Here is a 22,506-nt window from a genome sequence, read left to right on the forward strand (position 1 = left end):
TTCATAAAATCACCTCCATATGACTATAATCAGACTGAATAGTCAAAATGCAGTGGTCTTTACCACCATGTGGAGCCCCTAGTTTGATTTTCAATCCCGGGATCTTGGTCCTCACACTGGCATTGACAAAATGCTGCAGTAACAGCATGTACTCAGCTTTCTGAAATGGGAGGGAAGCCAACGCAGCAACTTTTCTGCCCAATTAAAGAGCATTGTCTATAGCAGGCCTACACAACATAAGGCCTGCAGACTGCACACAGCCATGAAGCAATTGTTCATGACCCACCTACAGATTTGAGAAGGGGATCAAGTAGAAAGACAGACAATATGGTACTCCTGTCAGGAATAAGAGATACAGCTGTTATACAGATTCCACCTCTTAGTCTACATGTTATAATACCCCATATCTAAACTCATGATAGAAATCAATGTAATTTGTAAACTCTGACAACAAAGGCATTCAGAGGACACCTGGGTGGCTCAGTGGTTGAGCATCTGCCTTCAGCTCAGGGTGTGATCCCAGAGTCTTGGGATCAAGTCCTGCATAAGGCTCCCTGCAGAAAGCCTGCTTCTCTCTCTGCCTCTCTGCTTCTGTATGTCTCTCATGAATAAATAAATAAAATCTTAATTAAAAAAAAGAAATAGAAGGCAGCTATTAAATACAAACAAACAAACAAAAAAACAAAACAAAGCCATTCACTGTACCCATGCTGGACTACTATAAAAACTTAATAAAGGGCAGAAACTATATATACCTAAAACTAGGAAAAACCTGTAGCATTCATCTGACAGCTTATCTTCTTTGAGCAGTCAATAAATATTTTTTAATGATCCTCACTGTTCATATTTTAAGAACTTCCTTTTATACCTTGCTTTTGTTATTTACCTACCAATGGGTGACTATAAAACTTATTGTTCAAACTGGAACACTTTTAAAAATGAACACAGCAAGGAGTGTCATTGACAATGACAGAGTAGGAAGCTCTAGAATCAGTCCCTCCTCCACCAAAACAACAATTGAACAGGTAAAACAAACAAACAAACAAACACAAAATCTGTTAGAAACAACTATTTCAGAACTCTAGAGTCTAGGTGAACACTTGTAGCATCCAGGGGAGCACCTGATGAAGAAACAGACTAAGTTTTGGTGAATTTCAGCATTACACAGAGCAGCTACAATTCAGAAGCCCTGTCAAAAGTTACCATGGGGACAATAGCCTAAATTCCTGATGCAGCTTTCTGGCATCAGGGCAGACAGTAGGGACCTTCTCCTCTAAAAACTAAAGTTCTGTGTTGATCTACATGGCAGTTCACTGAGGAGCCAACACAGAGGCCTAGCCATTGGTTCAACCCATTGGATTGCTTCACTGACATCACTGAAAGAGTCACAGAGACATAACACCCTTTAAAAAATTTTTTTGATCTCATTGGATCCAAGTATTTAAGGAAAACTGTCAGGTCACTGGCTAACCGCAGAGGAATAGAATATATACACTTCAGTCACCATACGTGAGAAGAAATACACTCTGCAAAAAAACAATGTGGAAAAGTCATTAAATAAATGAATTACTGCAGCCTTCATCAAGTAACAGTAGCAATCCTTGGCGTAGAGGGAAGAATTTGACTTCTAGAAGTATGCTGGAATATTCAAAATGTCCAGATCTCAACAAGAAAATTATAAAGCATACAAACAGGAAAATGTCATTCATAGGAAAAAAAGAAATTGACAGAAACCATCCTAAAAAAGCCCAGACACTGAACTTAGTAAGCAAAGAGTTTAATTTACTACTTTAAATACACTCAATGAGCCACAAAGAACCAAGATAAATTAAGAAAAGTATATATGAACAAATAAAGAATATCAACAATGAGAAATTATTGAAAGATCAAAGTAGAAATTATGGAGCTAAAAAGTACAAAAGGTAAAAACATTAATAAAAGGTGTTCAATAGCAAACATTAGCAAACAAAAGAAAGAATCATCACATATGAAAACAGAGCAATTATAACTTCCCAGTTTGGGGAGAAAAATAAGAAATAAAACAAAATGAACAGGGCCTAAGAGACCTCTGGGACACCATCAACATATCAATATAAATATTGTGGGAGTCCCAGGAGAAGAGGGAAAAAAGAAAGCAAAAAAATTTTTGAAGAAAGAGTGTCCAAAAGTGTCCCAAATTTGATGAAAGATATGAATATACACATCCAAAGAGCTCAACAAACTCTAAGGAGGACAAAGAAAACCAACACCACATTATCAAATTGTGGAAGGACAAAGAATCTTTAAAGCAACAAGAGAAAAGCAATTCATCATATACAAGGGTATCCTCAAGAAAGATTAATGGCCTATTTCATATCAGAAATGATGAAAGCCAGATGACAGGAGGATAATATATTTAAAGAATTGAAAGGAAAAAATGTCAACCAGGAATTCTGTATTCAGCAAAACAATGCTTCAAAAATGAAAAAGAAATTAGAACATTCCTAGATAAACAAAAACCTAAGGGGATTCACTACCAGTATATCTTCTCCATAAGTAATGCTAACAGAAGTACTTCAGGCTGAAATGAAAGGAGGCTAGACAGTAACTCAAAGCCATACAAAGAAATAAAGATCACTGATAAAGACAGCTACATAGGTAAATATAAAACCTAGTATTATTGCATTTTTGGTATATAACTCCTTTTATTTCCTTTATCTTTTTTTTAAGATTTTGGGGTTTTTGTTTGTTTGTTTCTTTAAGATTTTATTTATTTATTCATGAGAGACACAGAGAGAGGCAGAGACATAGGCAGAGAGAGAGCAGGCTTCATGCAGGGAGCCCTATGTGGGACTTGATCCCAGGACTCCAGGATCATGCCCTGGGCCAAAGGCAGATGGTCAACCACTAAGCCACCCAGGTGTCCCTATTTCCTATATCATTTAAAGGACATGCACAATACAATAATTATATTATTAATAATAAATCTACATTAATGGACAATGTATAAAATGCAAATTGTAATAAAAACGTAAAGGAGAGGATAAAGCTAGAGAGAAATAGTCAATGCATGCAACTGAAGCTAAGCTGCTGGTATCAGGTTCAAATAAGATCTTTATAAATTTAGGATGTTAACTATAATCCTCATGGTAACCATTAAAAAAATAACTAAAAATATACATAAAAAGAAATGAATACGCCTGAAGCCAATGCAAAACTGTGTGTCAACTATACTCAAAAATAATTTTTAATGAAGAGGGAATCAATATGGTATTCTAGGAAAAAAAATCAAACACAAAACAAGGCAACACTTGAGGAATTGAGGAACAAAAAAAAAAGATATGACACATAGAAAACAAAGAGCACAATGGCAGAAATAAGTCCTTTATAACCAATAATAACTATAAAAGTAGGTTAAACTCATCAATTAAAAGACCGCTATTCAGCATTAACAAGAGCCAAACTATGTAAACAGCCCAAATGGCCATCAACTGATGAATAAAAAAGATGTCATAGGGCAGCCCCGGTGGCGCAGCAGTTTAGCGCCACCTGCAGCCTGGGGTGTGATCCTGGAGACCCGGGATCGAGTCCCACATTGGACTCCCTGCATGGAGCCTGCTTCTTCCTCTGCCTGTATCTCTGCCTCTCTCTTTGCTCTCTCTGAATGAATGAATAAATAAATCTTAAAAAAATAAAAATAAAAATCTTTTAAAAAAAGACGTCATAGATATACACAATAGAATATTATACAGCCATCAAAAAACAACAAAATCTTCCCATTCGCAAAAACATGGATAGAACTAGATTGTGTCTGCTAAGTGAAATGAGTTAGAGAAAAACAAATACCATATGATTTCACTCATATGTGGAACTTAAGAAACAAAGAGATGAACATATTGGGAGGAGGAAAAAAAGAAAAAAAGAGAGGGAGACAAATCATAAGAGACTCTTAAAGATAGAAAACAAACTGAAGAGTGATGGAGAGAGGTGGGGGAGGATAGGCTAGATGGGTGTTGGGTATTAAGAAGGGCACTTGATATGATGAGCACTGTGTGTTGTATGTAAGTGATGAATCACTGAATTCTACTCCTAAAACCAATACTACACTGTATGTTAACTAAGTAGAATTTCAATTAAAATTTGTTTTCAATTAAAATTAAAAAAATAAAATACCGCTATTAGTGGAAGGGATCTTTTTAAAAACATGATACAACTATAAACTGCATATAAGAGACTCATTTTACACCCAAAAACACAAGTTGAAAATGAAAGGATGGAAAAAGGTATTTCATGCAAATAGTAACCAAAAGGGAGCCCAGTTCACAATATTAATATGAGACAAAATGGATTTTACATCAAAAACAGTTGCAAGAAACAAAGACATTTTATAGTGATAAAGGATCAATTCATCACAAAGATATAACAATTATAAATGTATATGGTGAGGACATGGAGAAAAAGGAACCCTAGTGCACTGTTCATGGGAATGCAAACTGGTGCAGCTATTATGGGAAAAAAGCACAGAGAGTTCTCAAGAAAATAAAAATAAAATTATTAAATGATCCAGTAATTCCTGTAGTTGGTATTTAGCCAGAGAATACAAAGACATTAATTCAGAAAGATATATGCACCCCTATGTTGACTACAGCATTGTTTACAATAGCCAAGATATGGAAGCAACCCAAGTGTCCATAGGCAGATGAATGTATAAAGAAGATGTGAGATCTATATATAATGGAATATCACTCGGCCATAAAAAAGAATGAGATCTTGCCATTTGCAACAACATGGATGGATCTAGGGGGTATAATGTTAAGTAAAAGAAGTCAGACAATATCAGAAAGGGAGACAGAACATAAAGACTCCTAACTCTGGGAAACGAACTAGGGGTGGTGGAAGGGGAAGGAAGGGGGTGGGGGTGAATGAGTGACGGGCACTGAGTGGGGCACTTGACGGGATGAGCACTGGGTGTTATTCTGTATGTTGGTAAATTGAACACCAATAAAAAATAAATTTATTAAAAAAATAAAATAAAATAAGATAGAAAATAAAATAAATAAATAAAATCATAAAAAAATAAAAAAAAGAAGTCAGACAAAAACAAATACCATATGATTTCATTCATATATGGAATTTCAATGACAAAACAAAGAGAAAAGAGACCCAAAAAAAAGACATTTAAATGGCAGGATATCTATTCTTCTCAACTGCACTGGAACATTCTCTACAATAAACCATATGCTAGGCCATAAAACAATTTTCAAATTTAAAAAGTACCAAACCATTCAAAGTATATTCTCTGACCACAATGGAATGAAGCTAGAAATCAATACCAGAAGGAAAACTCAAACACCTGGAAATTAAACAACATACTCTTAAGCAACCACTAGATCAAGTAAGGAATCACTAGAGGACACAAAAAATACATTGAGATAAACGAAAATAGGGGCAGCCCGGATGGCTCAGCGGTTTAGTGCTGCCTTCAGCCCAGGGCGTGATCCTGGGACCTGGGATCTAGTCCCATGTCAGGCTCCCTGCATGGAGCCTGCTTCTCCCTCTGCCTGTGTCTCTGCCTCTCTCTCTCTCTCCTCTCTGTGTATTCTAATGAATAAATAAATAAATAATCTTTAAAAAAAGAGAGATAAATGAAAATAAAAACATGACATACCAAAACATATAGAGGGCAGCAAAAGAAGTGTTCTCTGGGAAATTTATGGCTGTAAACACCTACATTCAAAAAAGAAGATCTCAAGTCAACAACCCAACTTCACATATTAAGGAACTAGAAAAAGAAGAAACTAAACCCAAAGCTGAGAAAAGGAAAAAAATAATAAACACTATAGCTTAGAGAAACAAAACAGAAAAGAGAAAAGCAATAAAGGTAATAAACTCAAAGGTCAGTTCTTTGGAAAAAATGAGAAACCTTTAGCTAGACTAAGAAAAAAAAGAGAAAAAGGCAAATAACTATAATAAGATGAAAGCAGAGACACTACTACACTTACTTTTTCAATATTGTTTTGTCTACTCAAAGTCTCTTGCAGTTTCATATACATCTGAGGAACTGTAGTTGTTTTACAGAAATTAAACGGACTATAAGAAAATACTATGAAAATTTTATACCAACAAATTAGACAATCTAAATAAAATGGATGAATTCCCAGGAAAGTACATATTATCAAACTAACTCAGGGAGTAAAAAATCTGAACAGATCAGTAACAAGAAATTGAATCAATTAATTAAAACAGCCCAACAAAAGAAAAATCAGTACCATTTGGCTTCAGTAGTGAATTCTATTAATCACTAAAAGAAGGATTAGCAACATTCTTTCTCAAACTCTTCCCGAAAAACAGAGAGCAAACTCTTAACACAGTTCATGATGTCTGCATTAACCTGATACCAAAGCCAAAGATACCATGAGAAAACTACACACCAATACTTCTCCTGAATATGTACAAAATTCCTCGACAAAATACCAGCAAACAAGGTCCAAGAGCACATTATAAAAATTATACACCATCAGAGCACAGGGGTGGCTCAGCAGGTTGAGTCTGACTATTGATCTCAGCTCAGGTCTTGATCTCAGGGTCATGAGTTTGAACCTCATGCTGGGCTCCACGCTGGGTGTGCAACCTACTTTTAAAAAAATTATACACCGTCACCAAGCAGGATATAAATAAGGAATGCAATGGCAGTTCAACATATGAAAATCAATGTAATGCAAACCACAATAACATAATTTTTTTAAAACTACATGATCATCTCAATACATGCCCAAAAAAGCAGCTGACAAAATTCTAAATTCTCTCATGATAAAAATGCCCAAAAATTAGGATAAAAGGGAATTTCCTCACTGCAGTAAGGAGAATTTATGAAAACCCATAGTTAAAATATCATACCTAGCAGTGAAGGAATGCTTTTACCCTAAGATCAAGAACAAGACAAAAATTCATGCTTTGACCAAAGCTATTCAATATTGTATTGGACATTTTAGCCAGAGCCATTAGACAAGAAAAAGAAATAAGATGCATCCTTGACTGATAAAGGCTTTTAGAAGTAGAAAGAAGTAAAACTATCTCTACTTGCAAAGTCATGATTCTATATATACAAAATCCCACAGAATCCACACAAATACACACACACACACACACACACACACAAACCTAGAGCTAGTAATAAATGAATTCAGCAAAGTTGTAGGGTACAAGACCAACATGCAACAATTAGTTGTGTTTCTACATGGCAGCAATGAACAATCTGGAAATTAAGAAAATAATTTCATTTACAATAGCATGAAAAAGAATAAATTACTGAGAAATACATTTAACCAAGAAGGTCAAATTAAACATTGAAAACTATACAATCACTGCTAAAAGAAATTAAAGAAGCCTTAAATAAATGGAAATTCATCCCATGTTCATGAATTGGAAGACTGACTATGGTTAAGATGACAATACTCCACAAAGAGAATTCCTCAAATTTATATGGAACTACATGGGACTCTGAATAGCCAAGACAATATTCAAAAAGTAAAATGCGGGTGAAAAACTCACACTTCCCAATTTCAAAATGTACTACAAAGCTACCCTAACCAAGAGTGTGGTATTGACCTCAGGACACAAACAGAAACCAGCAGAATAGAATTGAGATCTAGAAATAAACCAAATCATCCATAAACAATTGTTTTTTGACAAGACCATTCAACAGGGAAAGAAAAGTCTCCAATAAGTGGTGGAAGGATAAATGGATAATCACATACAAATAATGAAGTTGGATCCATTCCTCACTTCTTAAACAAAAATTAACTTGAGTAAATGGCCTAAATATGAGAGCTAAAACTGTAAAATTACCAGAAGAAAAAAGAGGGGTATCTTCATAACCTCAGATTTTGTAATAGATTCATAGATTAGACACCAAAAGTGTGAGCAGTAAGAGTGGAAAACAAAATTGCCTTCATAGAAATTAAAATAGTTTTTGTACATTACAGAACATTATCAACAATGCCAAAGAACAACCTAAAGAATAGAGAAAAAAGGGCAGCCCCGGTGGCCCAGCGGTTTGGCACCGCCTTTGGCCCAGGGTGTGATCCTGGGGACCGGAGATCCAATCCCATGCCGGGCTCCCTGCATGGAGCCTGCTTCTCCTTCTGTCTGTGTCTCTGCCTCTCTACCTCTGTCTCTCTCTCTCTCTCTCTCTCTCTCTCTCTCTCTCTCTGTGTGTGTGTGTGTGTGTCTGTCTGTCATGAATGAATAAAATCTTAAAAAAAAAAAGAATAGAGAAAAATTCTGCAAATCATGTATCTGATAAAGGATTAATAATGAGAATATATTAAGAACCCTTAAAACCCTAACCCTGGGCAGCCTGGGTGGCTCAGGGGTTTAAGCGATGCCTTCAGCCCAGGGCCTGATCCTGGGGACCGGGGATCGAGTCCCACGAGGGGCTCCCTACATGGAGCCTGCTTCTCCCTCTGCCTGTGTCTCTGCCTCTCTCTCTCTCTCTTTAATAAAATCTTAAAAAAAAAAGAACCCTTATAATTCAATATTATAGTAGTGATTTTGTATTTATGTGGATATAATTTACAGTCTACACAGAGACAAATAAGCCCAAATAAAAAGTGGGAAGGGACCTGCATAGTTTCAAAGAAGATACAAAAATAGCCAACAAGCACATAACAAGATTTTCACTATCTCTAGTTATTGAAGACATGCATAATGAAAAAACATTTCGTATCTACTAGATAGTTTTAATCAAAGAATAAGTTAATAAAAATAAGTGTTAGCAAGGATATAGAGAAATAAGACCGCTTGGTAGGTCTTATTTCCCATTACTGGTGAGAATGCAAAATGGTACAGCTGCTATGGAAAACAATTTGGCTATTCCTCAAAAAATTAAACACAGAATAACCGTATGATTTAGAAATTCTGTTCCTAAGTATATACCTAGGAGAAATGAAAACATATCCATACAGAAACTTATTCATGAATGTTTATAGTAGCATTATTCACAATAGCCAAAAGGATAGAAATAGCCCACATGCCAATCAGTGGATAAATGGATAAGCAAATTGGGAGTATGTACATATTGTGTATATTCAGCCATAAAAAGGAACAAAAGAACTGATACATTTTACAACTTGGATGAACCTCAAAAACATTACATTAAGTGAAAGAAAGCAGATGCAAAAGGTCACATATTGTATGGTCTACTTATAACTGCTTATAAGTTTTGGTGTGGTTTTCTTTGATCCTTTCAAACACTATGCATTTTTCAAGTAGTGATTTTGTATTTATGTGGATGTAATCTACAGTCTACACAGGGTTTCATACAAGAGACTCTTCTCAGTACTTTAGTCTCTTCTACTTTAATCTCTTCTCTATGCTTCATTTTTGTCTTTTCTCATTAAGAAAAAGTACAATTATACATCCAAACCTAGCATTAAACTACAATTATTTTAAAGCAAGAAAATAAAGCCAAGTGCATGAGGAAAATGCAAACAGGGTGAGGACCTCTCCAAAATTCTAAGATGTGCCCCTTAAAAGTACATAGTTTCTGTAATGAAATGTAAATGTTTACAGACTTTAATCAAAGAAGAGGCAGGAGAACTCAGGCTTGGTCAAGACCACATAAGGTAAGAGAAGTTAAGAATCTTAATACTTACTTTATTATTCTATTTGGGGGAAAAATGTATTCCCAAAGTTTTTAATCTTTAATATATAAATATTTGTACTATACAAAATTTTATAATAAGGTATATTTATATATACAAATATGGCTATTACTGGACATTTAGTTTTTAAGAGAAAATAAATTTATTTCAAAACACTACTTACTCAACTAGTTATGAAGTATTTTGGAAATACTCTCCTCAAATACATTTTCTGAATTTCACAACTTTAAAACCAGTAAAGAATGACAAGATATCACCTCACACCTGTCAGAATGGCTAAAATCAACAACACAAGAAACAACAGGTGTTGGCAAGGATGTAAAGAAAGAGGAACCCTCTTGCACTGTTGGTGGGAATGCAAACTGGTGCACCGACTGCAGAAAACAGTATGGAGGTTCCTCAAATAGTTAAAAACAGAACTACTCTACAATCCTGCAATATTACTAGGTATCTATCCAAAGGATACTAATATACTAATTCAAAAGGATACATGCACCCTGATGATTACAGTAGCATTATCTACAATAGCCAAATTATGGAAACAGCCCAAGTGTCCATCAGGTGATAGATGAATAAACTTACATACATATACATAAATGGATATACACATGCCCACACGTGTACACACACACACACACACACACAGTGAAGTATTATTCAGCCATAATAAGGAATGAAATCTTGCCATTTGCAAGGACATAGATGGAGCTAGAGAGTATTATGCTAAGCAAAATAAGCAAAATAAGTCAGAGACAGAACAAGAGAGACACCTAACTCTGGGAAATGAACAAGGGGTAGTGGAAAGGGAAGTGGGTGGGGGGATGGGGTGACTGGGTGATGGGAGCTGAGGGGGGCACCTGACAGGATGAGCACTGGGTGTTATGCTATATGTTGGCAAATCGAACTAATAAAAAAAATACAAAAAAATAATAAAAGAAATAAGTCAGAGAAGGACAAATACCATATGATTTCACTCATATGTGGGATTTAAGAAACAAAACAAACAAGCAAAAGGGAAAAAGAGAGAAGGGGGGAGGCCAAACCAAGAAACAGACTTTTAACTGTGGAGAACTGATGGTTATCAGAAGGGAGGTGGGTGGGAAAATGAGTTAAGTTGGTGATGGGGATTAAGGAGTGCACTTGTGACCAGCACCAGGTGATATATAGAAGTGTTGCATCACTACATTGTACACCTGAAGCTAATAGCACACTGTAGGTTAACTAACTGTAATTTAAATAAAAACTTCAAAAAAGTAAAGAATGTTTCTTGAGTACTATAAAACAAATACAGCATACATTTCTCAAAATTGTTATAGAAGATAAATGGTATTGCTAACAACATGACTATGATCTGAACATAAAGAAATTCAGTATCTCCATGCTGAAAAAACAAATTATTTCCCCAAGACTAAGTATCTCTTTTCTAAATATCATTATTAGGTATCCTGAAAGGTAATAAAATCAAAGTGAAACACACAAAAATAAACTCTGAATTCCTTTATTCATTTATAGACAGTAATATGAAGTAAACACAAAACTCACATTTCATTTTGTGTTTATATAAATAATGAGCAAAGCATTCTGTTTATGTCTTGCTTTGATCAAGCAGGCTTGTCTGTGAGAAAAGGAAATTGCTGTGCTGTTAATGTTAGCTAAGCCCGCCCTATAAATTCTAGAGTTCAGGAAAATATATTTTTGCAAGAAATCTATTCAATCAGAAATTAGAATTGGGATTATGGGATGCCTTGGCCTTTCTAAGTTCAAATCCCCATTTTTGTCAAACACTTTACTACTATTCCCTTCTTTCTCTATGTCTCCCTACCTTGAGTATACAGAAATAGTAAGGCATCCTCTTTTAATATATGCATATGTTTAAAAGAAACACCTCTGGTACATTTATTTGTTCATGAATTGAAAAGAGAAATATAAGGTGTTTTTAATATCTCACTGGCTTTGCCATATAAAATAATTACTCCCAGGCACTCTTAATTTACATACGATGACTTCTGTGATGCCCTTCTCTTTTTGTATTGAGTGAATATTCATCTTAGGTATCTCAAAGCACAACAATTTTTTTCCTGACTGTGTCCCCTTCATAGGATTCAAGATCCCTAGATGAGTGATAAAGAGACCGTCACTCCCTTGCCAGAAAAAGGAGGATATGCAATATGCATGTACAAAGGTCACTAAGTGTTTGCTTTAGTTGGCTTCCTCTCTACTGTGAATACACATGGCTTCATTAAATGGTGCCCGTTCTCAGTAAGGCAGCTTACATACAGAAAAAATTACATGAGAAGAAACCCAATGACTCTGAAATAGTCTGTCCTTATTAGTGTACTTCTAAAATGTACCCCTTTCTTAAATTTTTGTAATACATTCAGTAGAATACTTTTTAAAAAATAAAATTGGGGATCCCTGGATGGCTCAGCAGTTTAACGCCTGCCTTCGGCCCGGGGCATGGTCCTGGAGTCCCAGGAACGAGTCCCACATCAGGCTCCCTGCATGGAGGCTGCTTCTTCCTCTGCCTGTGTCTCTGCCTCTGTGTGTGTGTGTGTGTCTTTATTAATAAATAAAATCTTAAAAAAATAAAATAAAAATAAAATTATTCCATATGCCTCAGTGATTCATAGTAGTCATTACTACAGACTGTGATGGATACCAAGGAACTCAAAACCCAGTTTTCTGGTTGAGTTTCTATTAATGCAATGTGTAGGACATATATGAAAAATGCTGAAGCAGGAAACAAGACAGATAGCAATGGAGATATTATGGTGTTTGTTTAGGTTCCTGTGTGAAACCTTCCCAGTCTCATCATCAGAGCTGTAATTAAAACTCTGGCTGCCTAAAACCAAAGGTTGTGTCCTCTTCACCAAGCTATCTTTGAGCTAGTTGGTTTACAAGTTCTGAGAAAAGACATGTTCCTGTTTTAAACATATGAATGATACTGCTCTAGCAAACTCAATTAGATGTAAAATGGAGCTTTTTTCCTTAATTTCACATCACTCTGAAACAGTGACAACTACAGGAACTTGGATTGTTATCTTGTTGAATCTTTTATACTTATAATTGATGTGTGTTTTACTGTCTCCACAAATTCATGTTCAAATGTATATACTATACTCAAGTACATTTAATGTGACACATATTTATAAATCTAAGTTGATAAACATTGACACAGATGACATCATGAATGTGTGAAGAAAATGAAAGCAAATGCCATAGCCTGGAATACCAAAAAAAAAAGTTAAAATTCTTATTAGCTTTCTCACATTCCTCATGTTTTCACTAAACGTGTCAGTAAATGTATACACTGCATGATTTCGTGTAATTTGACTCAAGGGTCAGTTAGAAAACATTTCACTTTTAAGTTTGCTAATCAATGCACAGGTTTAAATGCTGTATGTCATTTTTCCCCTGGATTTTCTAAGTGTTCTTTTTAAAAAAGAAGCAAGTCTTATAACAAAAAAAGAAAACCATAATGATAATATCCTTTGGGGTACCCTGAAAGTTAACTTTCCTTGGAGCCACTTAAAATAGTCTATAAAGAAAGATTTAATAGTGTCTCTTGCATTATTTTTCACTCTGGTTAAGACATTATACCAAATAATATGAGTTATAAGCTAACAAAAATAAGTAGGAATGAAATTACTCTTTATCACTTAAGAAACTCAAAAATGGTTGAAACAATTTTTCCAATACTTTTGCAAAGTTCTTACCTCTAGTCAAAGTTCTAAGTAAATATGTCATCCCTGAAGGAGAATTTGTCTGAAAGCTACAAATCTCTTTAAATAATCTGAATAACTATGACTTGGACATTTCTAGGCTATTTACTACATATTAATATTGCCTCCATAATTTAATTTGCAAAGAGGTACAGGAAAATATCTGAGTGAAATGTATGAAATACGGAAGTTCCTCCTTGGCATGCCAATAGCTGATAGAGTTTTAATGAAACCCCTGCACTGCAAATAAGGAAGAATCAAAGAAAGCAACAGGGAGGACACAAGTTAGAGGGCAGCACCAGGGAAACAAAGACATAAAATCAAATAGGAATAAATGTTATTGGATACAGCTTAATACCCCGAAACAAGAATCTGCACTTGTACACAAATTATACATTGGTATTTTTTCTTTTTTACTAAAAAGAATTTATATTCACTATAATGTTGTGTAAAAGCCTCATGACTTTATTGCCCTTCAGAAAGAAGCACTAAGATTAATAGACCTGGATTCTCAATACAGATTTTTCTTTGATTTATTGAGAGATGGAAAAAGGAGAAAACAAGACAGAAAAGAGAAAAAGGAAGAAACTGTACTTAAAAAACACTTATAATAACTATTACAGAAGATCAATAATTTTTCAAGCAAGAGAAAGGGGGGATGGTTTGGTAGGAAACGACATAATTTTAGTTATAAGACATGTCTTAAAAACTTGTTCTGAAAAAAAAACTTGTTCTGTATTTGTGAGTACATGTGTGTACTCCTTCAGTTAGTTACAAAAAAGATGACAGACAAGAGGGATAGAAAATAAATGCTGTTGGTCTACTTCTGGGAATATGACAAAGTGAGTTTTCTCCTGCTCCAAACACAAAGAAGCTCCAAAAAAATACATAGCTTAGAAATATCCAGGCTCCAAAAACAGAACTCAAAACGAGAGTCACAAGAGTCCAGGCAGATAGCATAACAACATAAAGAAGAACGGAGTAGAAATGGTGTAAGAGCCTGTAGCTGAGATTTTACGGTCCAGATGAGGGATAGTCAGAGTCAGAATGAAATAACTGGGGTACTCGATTAAAAAATCAGATAATCTGAAAGACTGCTTACTCTATTAAAAAAAAGGGGGGGGAGGTGTTAAAAAATCTCTGCTCATAAGCTCAGAAGAGAAGCAAGGAAGTTGGTCCTCTGCCAAAAGCTCTATGTATGAAAAAAAAAAGTCTCCCATGAAAGAGCAAAATCTGAAGATAGGTTTGAGGTTTGAATTTACATTACATGCATGGTATGATAATCCTATGCCAGATAAAAAACAGATCCAAATAAGGAATTTCTATATAATATTATGGTATGGTCTCCAGGAAATATTGGTATGCATGTGTTTATCTAAGAAAGGAAATATAAATATACAAACACATACATTTGGTTTCATTTTTTTTAAAAAAAGACAGGTATCAATCAAAAGCTAATAAATTATTCATTTGTGGGAAAGGAAAAAAGAAGGTAGAAGGAAGGATAGAAGCCAACTTTTACAAATTTATCTTATGTTCTAGTTTTTACTATGAAATTGTAAATATCTGATATAATTATATAAGAAAATGGAATCAAGAAATTAAAAGTCCTCCCCAAAATTTGAAAGTAAAATCAAACTAATCCATGTATCAAGTCAATGGATTTAATGAACACACAGGAAACAATTATTTCAAGTGACTTAAAAACAGAGTAATTTGATTACAAATCATCAGTGGAATATACAACAAGGACCCAAAGAACTGCAAGGAAGTTGTAAACTATTTCAGTCATTGTATTATAGTAGAAATGACACTGGTGTTGCTATGCTGATATTAATACACAAAGAGCAATTAGTTGCATTAGGGTCACCAGGAATCAATATTTTTTGGCATAAGAGAAAAAAAACACAAGTAAAAAAAAACAAAGAAAAGTTAAAAACCCTTGTAATCCCAAATTTGAAATGGAAATATCAGGATATACTCATGAAGTATTTTTTTAAAAAATTTGTATTTCCTAGCTGTTCATATTTCCACTAAAAATGCCTAGAAACAACAAATAAATAAAAATAAAAAGGCCTAGAAACAGTGACAAGTGCAGACAATTGAGCACCCCATTATCTAAAATGTGGTCTCTAAATATAATTTCTGCACTAAAAGGAACTAGGATAGAAATGTACTCCAGTTCTAGGGTAGAAAACAGACAAGATGAGCCTGAAATATCTTACTGTACCAGAAAACAAGTTATCAAAAGCTGATAGTGTTGTCAAAAGGGCTCAAGAGGTAACTTAGGGAGGTGGTAAAAGATGGGACACTTATACTATCAATGGTTAAAAAACTAAATATTAAAAATCCATATGTTCATAGCAATAATAAAAAATGAATATTCATAATTGCCTTTGGAGGATGCGAGGGAACCAACTTACTATTCTGAAAACTAAGTACAAGGCAAAAAAAAACATGCAATTTTGTCCTGTCTTTTATTTATTAATTGTACCTCAGAAAAACTGAATAGTGGGATGCCTGGGTGGCGCAGCGGTTGAGCATCTGCCTTTGGCTCAGGTCGTGATCCCGGGGTCCTGGGATGGGGTCCGCATGGGGCTCCCTGTGGGAAGCCTGCTTCTCCCTCTGTCTGTGTCACTGCCTCTTTGTGTCTCTCATGAATAATTAAATAAAATTTTAGGGAAAAAAAAAAAAGACCGAACAGCTGATGAGGGCAATTATATACAAAAAAGAAGAATTTTACAACTCTGGCAGGAGGAATCTGGGCAATGGTCATCAATAGGCGCTAAAATCATTGGGCAAATAACAGAGGGGAAACTCTACAATGTAGACATCAGGCTGACAATACCTGGAACTACTGGTCAATCTTAACATCAGAGACATAAAAAAAACAACCACATGCTATATGCCTCCTGTTATGATGTGGAAGAAAGTATACAACACCACCTATGAAATATTCTTGCCAAAAAAAAAAAAAAAAAAAAAAAAACCTAGGCTGTGTCAGCCTCTAGACCCAAGTACTGGTCTACAGGGAATAGAAACAGAGGACCACACTGAACAACATCTCAGATGCAGTTAGCATAATCCTGAATGTAGGTGTACAAAAAGAGTTAATACAGCAAGACTGAAACCACTATCCTTAGAAAAGTCTGTTTGCAAGACTTGGCCCTTCTTTGGCTAGTGTCTGGGAATGTGTATGTCAGTAGAGTTCCCACCATTCTCAGAACTGATAAGACTGCTTAATGTGCCTAACCTATCTGTACAAGTGGGCTAAGGCTCGACATCTGCTCTCCCTCTGCAATTGAGAATTTTAGGACATACCAGGCAGAAGATGCCTACATAACCAGCCTCCAGTAAAAACCCTGGGCACTGAGAAGTAAGCTTTCCTTTTGGATATTTCACATAGCTGTCACAACTCATTCCTGAAGGAATTAAGTACAACCTGTGTAACTGCACTAGGAAAAGTCTCTTGGAGACTCATGCCTGGCTTCCTCCAGACTTGGCCCCGTTTGCCTTTCCCCTTTACTGATATCGCTCCATACCCTTTTACTATATAATACATAACAGCCTAGAGTACAACTATATGCTGAATCCTAGGAGTCCTCTTAGTGAATCCGTGAGCTGGGAGTGGTCTTCGGAATCCTCAACACAAAGGGAAAATTTACAAATTAATAAACTGATTTGATCAATAAATTGTATAAGAAAAAAAAGGAGTAAAAATCTATAAAGAAATTTAATAATAAATCTTTAATTATAGTATTTTGTTTCAGTCCTGTAGTTAAAAGATGGCAAACACTGAAAATTTTAATTTGTTTCAAAAACCATAAAATGTAAAAATAAATTTAAATAAACATTGAAATAATTATACAAGTCTGTGGCATGTATACTCTTTAAGTCACTCAAATTTAAAACTGCACTAAGACTTCTGAGACATCCTGTTTAAATAACCAAAATCTGACTCAAGAATACTGAAAACCCAAATATATTCATAAACATCAAAAAATTAAATCAGCAGCCAAATATCTATGCACAAGAAAGCATCAAGCCAAGTCTGTTGTTTATAGACAAGTATTATCAAATCTTGAAGAAAGATAACCCTTATTTTAAATAGGATATTCCATGAACAGAAAAAAATAGAGTAAGCTGTTCAGCCCATTTTATAAAGCTCATATCACCTTAAAGCTCAAAATAACAAAAACTATATAAGAAAACACAATAGAGCATTCAAATTTACTAATATTAATAAAAGAAATTCTACACAAAATATTAGCAAATTTAATTAATAATCATTTGTCTATATACATCATCTACATATCTATGTAAGTACACACACACACACACATATATATATACACCACACACACACACACAGACACACAAACTACTCATGATCAAGTAAGGGTTATCCCAAGAATGCAATGATTACTTAATGTAATTTGCCACATCAACATATATAAAAAACCTCATATCCTCTTTTAAAGATCTTTTTTTCCACGGGAAACAAAACTCAGCATCTATACATCACCTTTTATTAAGAACCACTTAGCAAGTTAAGAATACAAAGAAACTTCCTTAGACTGATATTTAATGAGAAAATTTCTAAAGCATTTAAAGTTAGAAACAAGATGAGGATGCTTGTTACTACATATTGCTTATAGTCACCTTTTCCTAATAAGTAAGGAAATCCTAAGCAACTTTAAAAATTATTAAAAGCCTAAGAACTAAAAAATTATTTTCAGATAAATTATTACATAAAAGATCAAAATTAATGAGATAGTTTAACAAGGTTATTGGATACAAGATCAAAATATAAATAATAATATTCCTATGTACAAACAGTAACCAAGTAGAAATGTAATTTTAAAAAATCTCATTAGCAACAGAAATAAAATCATAATGTACCTAAGAGCATGTCTAACAAAATCGGAGTAAGATCCCTATAAAGCAATTTATAAATTATATTATAAATTAAATTATAAAACTTTATTGTCAGGCATAAATGAAAACAAATGAATGGGATATACTATGTTGGTAGACAGGAAGACTAAGTTTCCTGAAAATGTCTATTTGCATTAAATTACTCTATTAATTCAATTCCAGTAGAAATCCCATAAGGGTTGTTGATTGTACTTGATAATAGGACTCTATAATTCACATGTGAGAGAGGATACCAAAAATAGAACAATTTTCATGAAGATGGACAAGGTGGCAAGACTTACCTTAAATAGCCATCATCATATTACAAAGCTCTTACAATTCAGAAGATATAAAATAAACAAATCAACCATACAGAATAGAGAACCCAGAGACTGATGCATCTATATATGGCAATTTGGAAAATGAAAAAGTTGGCAACACAAATCACTGGGAAAAGGAAAAATTATTTTTAAAAAATGATCTAAAAAAATTAGTTACACATATGGGGAAAAAATGAGATCACTGGCTCACAAAATAAATCCCAGGTGATTTTAAAAACCCAAATCTAGAAAGCAAAAATTTAACACTTTTAGGGGAAAAAGCAAGAAATTAGTCATAAGGCATCAAATAAGGAAAAGCGTGCATAAACAAGATACAAAAAAGCACAAGCATTAACATGAAAGGCTGAAACTTTTTACACAATGAATTTTAAAACTTCTATACATCAAGAAACCATAAGCAAAGTAAAAAGATAAGACACAGAATGGGACAAACTTATAATGCATACAATCAAAAATGAGTTATTATAAAGAACTTCTAAATCAAAAGGAAAATAACAACAAAAAGGAAATATAAATGGGCAGTTCACAGAAAAGAAATTCCAAATGGCCAACAAACATAGGAAAGGCTGCTCGTACTCACTAAATGTTAGGGAAACCCAAAATTAAAACAAACTAACATTTGATAACAATAGTTTATATAGTCTGTAGTCTAAGTATCTGCAAGAATGTGAAGAAAACTGCTAGTTGAGGCAGAAACTGATACAGCTATTTTAGGGAATGATTTGGTCACATCGTGTAAAGCTGACAATGATTACAACCAAGAAATGCATATCCTAAAAAAAACTTTCACACATATGTGTAAAGAAACATGCATAAAAATGCTCATTGCAGCATTGGCAAATCAAACTCCAATAAAAATATAAATAAATAGATAAATAAATAAATAAAATTAAAAACTGGAAATGGTCTAAATGTCCATAAATCTGAAGGTCACATAGATAAGTTTCAGAAACACAATACTGAGAAAAAAAAATAAGCTCCATAATATGATTAGTAAAATATAATTTATATGAAGTTTAAAACATGCAAACTTATATGAGAACTTTTCCACAATATGAAGATGTTCTGTATCTGCCCCATCCAATACAGTAGCCTAAGCTACATATAAATATTAAAGACTTGTAATGTGGCTAGTGTTCCTGAGGAACTGAATGCATTTTATTTTAATTAATTTAAATTTAAAGTCACAAGTGGCTGAGGGCTACCATATTGGCAGAGCAGGTGTATATGATTTATGGGTACATACATACATAGAAATATAAAAACTTAGAGGTTACTCCTGGAGAAGTGAAGTGAGTGGGAATGGAATGTGAAGGGATTCAACAGTCTCTGTGATCTTAAACAACAAAATTATATAAAGCAAATATGTCAAAATACTATGTGTTAAAATTGACTAATTTGAGAAAGAGAGGCAAATACAACTACTCACATGTGTAACATTAACCCGAGATCTCAATTTGTTCAGTGATCTATCCATGTCATCACGCATCCAAGGAATCAAGGAACATGGAAGGATTGGGTCTCCTTTGCTACTCACATACCCAACTTTTCTTTTAGTTACATCACAAAGTGTGTTACAGAAACATCTAGAGCAAAGAAGAGAAGTTTAACTATTTACGATGTGTTAAGCAGCATGACTATTATGAAATGGTAAGACTTTGATGTTATTTTGGATGGTGGTACAAAAGGCTAGAAATTATAGTAATTATCTCTTTTTAATTTATTTTGTGGTAAAATATTGAGACATTTCTGATTTTTATCATCTTTCATAAAATATGTATACTGAAATTAACTTCCCAACCTTGATGGGGGATGGGTAATATTCTTACTGAACATAAGAAATTTTTAGCATAGGGTAAAATTTAAGCTTGAATTTCAAGGATTGAAAATTAGGAAATGGAAAAAAAAGGGGGAACAGAATGTCCCCTACTCAGAAAGGGGAAGGGAAAGCATTTTATGCTTCATTAATCCTAATTATAACAGTTAACTCTGATGGAGACCACCATAAACCAGGAGTTAAGAGATAAGATTACAGTGTATTTGAATATAAAATTACAATGTAGTTTGAAACATTCAACTTTCCTTTCATATTCTATTATATATTCAAAGCCAGGATAACGCTGCTGGTTATTAAATACAGAGCTACATAAAGGAATACTTTTTTTAAGACAAAGGATTGAAAAAGATGAGAGGAGTATTTTCAGCGTGGTATTTCTACTAACATTTAATACTACATATTCTACACCATATACTGAACTTGTAAAAATTTGTTAGTATTTGATAAATCTAAATTGAAAATTGCCAAACAAGAGACGGGAACAAAATGAACATAAGGGCATTTACCTCATAATTAAAATATACAACTCAAAGATATACATTTTTCCTCTCCCCAACTTCCAAACTACCAAGGAATTTTTACCTCTGGTATTCATTAAAAAATGAAATGTATTTGGGAGTTCTACAAGTAATAAAGTGAGAGGTACTGTCACACAGCCTGCAAACTTAGAAAACACTAATAGCATATAAACTTGAGATTATCTGTAAATTATCTACCCTTCACTAATCAATAAGAACCAAAATGTTATTAAAATGTTTATTTTAGGATCCCTGGGTGGCGCAGCGGTTTGGCGCTTCCCTTTGGCCCAGGGCGCGATCCTGGAGACCCGGGATCGGATCCCACGTCAGGCTCCCGGTGCATGGAACCTGCTTCTCCCTCTGCCTATGTTTCTGCCTCTCTCTCTCTCACTGGGTGACTATCATAAATAAATAAAAATTTAAAAAAATGTTTATTTTATTCCATTTAAGCACAAGAAATATTTTAGTTGGGGCTTCTTGAGATTGATATATTGAATTATTATTTTTTTTAAAGATTTCATTTATTTATTCATGAGAGACACAGAGAGAAAGATGCAGAGACATAAGCAGAGGGAGAAACAGGCTCCATGCAGGGAGCCTGATGTGGGACTCGATCCCCACACTCCAGGATCAGGCCCTGGGCTGAAGGTGTTGCTTAAACCTGAGCCACCCGGGCTGCCTAAAGTTGTATTTTCCAACGTTTTCAAGGCAAAGAAACACCCTGTACGAGAAAGTAGCATGTGTAAAGAGATAATAATTTAGCATATGGATTTATTTCACCCCTGGAAGCATATAAAATAAAACCATGGGGGTTTCCTCTTATGGTCCAGTTTTTATTTTTTATTTTTTATTTTTATTTTTTGGTAAATAAACCATGGTGATTTAATGTGCAGTATAATAAATACAGACAACAATATTATTGAATAGATTCCATATCTATAATTATGTAATGTGATAAATTTTGCTACAGTGGCAATCATATTACAATATAGAATATAGAAATATACTAAAATAACATGCTATACCTTAAATTTACATGATGTTTTATGTCAAATATATTTATTTTTTATTTTTTTAACATAACTTTTATAAACTATTTTATATAATTCCTTATTACATCAAAATTGTTTAAGTATACCTAGCCAGTGAAAAATTACTTGTCTATAATTTCATCAAAACTTTCACCACTAGAAGTTTGTGATATGTATATGTAATAATGTTGTTATTGACTGACTACATAGGGTAATTTCTCACTCCTTTTTCATTCAAATATTAATTTATTAATTTTTCTATTTCTCTCAACTGTTGTCTCTTCTCATAAAACTACATGCCTCTCCTTAGTATTGATAAGTATTTTAATTTAATTCTGAAATTATTTGATTAATGTTCATGCTCTCTACTAGATTATAATTTCCTACTAATTTATTTTCAGGATCCATCATACTGTTTGACTTGGATCAAGTCATCAATAAATATGTGTTAATAAATGAACAACAGTAAGAACAAAATACTGATTGCTTCTTTCAC

At 34.0% G+C, this 22,506-nt stretch overlaps 1 long non-coding RNA gene across 2 annotated transcripts in view; it reads right to left on the reverse strand.

The window, feature by feature from the left end:
• The window catches only part of LOC129501678 (uncharacterized), a 141,242-nt gene that overhangs the window by 56,991 nt on the left and 61,745 nt on the right, over positions 1–22,506 (reverse strand). Inside the window, exon 6 of one of the 2 annotated variants that reach the window (XR_008662790.1) lies at positions 20,060–20,210. The exons of the other annotated variant lie outside the window; for it this stretch is intronic. This is a non-coding gene — a long non-coding RNA (uncharacterized LOC129501678). Of the gene's footprint in view, positions 1–20,059; positions 20,211–22,506 lie in introns of those variants that run through there. 2 annotated transcript variants of the gene reach the window in all.

The sequence above is a fragment of the Nyctereutes procyonoides genome, unplaced genomic scaffold (genome assembly GCF_905146905.1).
Source record: "Nyctereutes procyonoides isolate TBG_1078 unplaced genomic scaffold, NYPRO_anot_genome, whole genome shotgun sequence".
In the NCBI taxonomy this organism is placed as follows: Eukaryota; Metazoa; Chordata; class Mammalia; order Carnivora; family Canidae; genus Nyctereutes; species Nyctereutes procyonoides.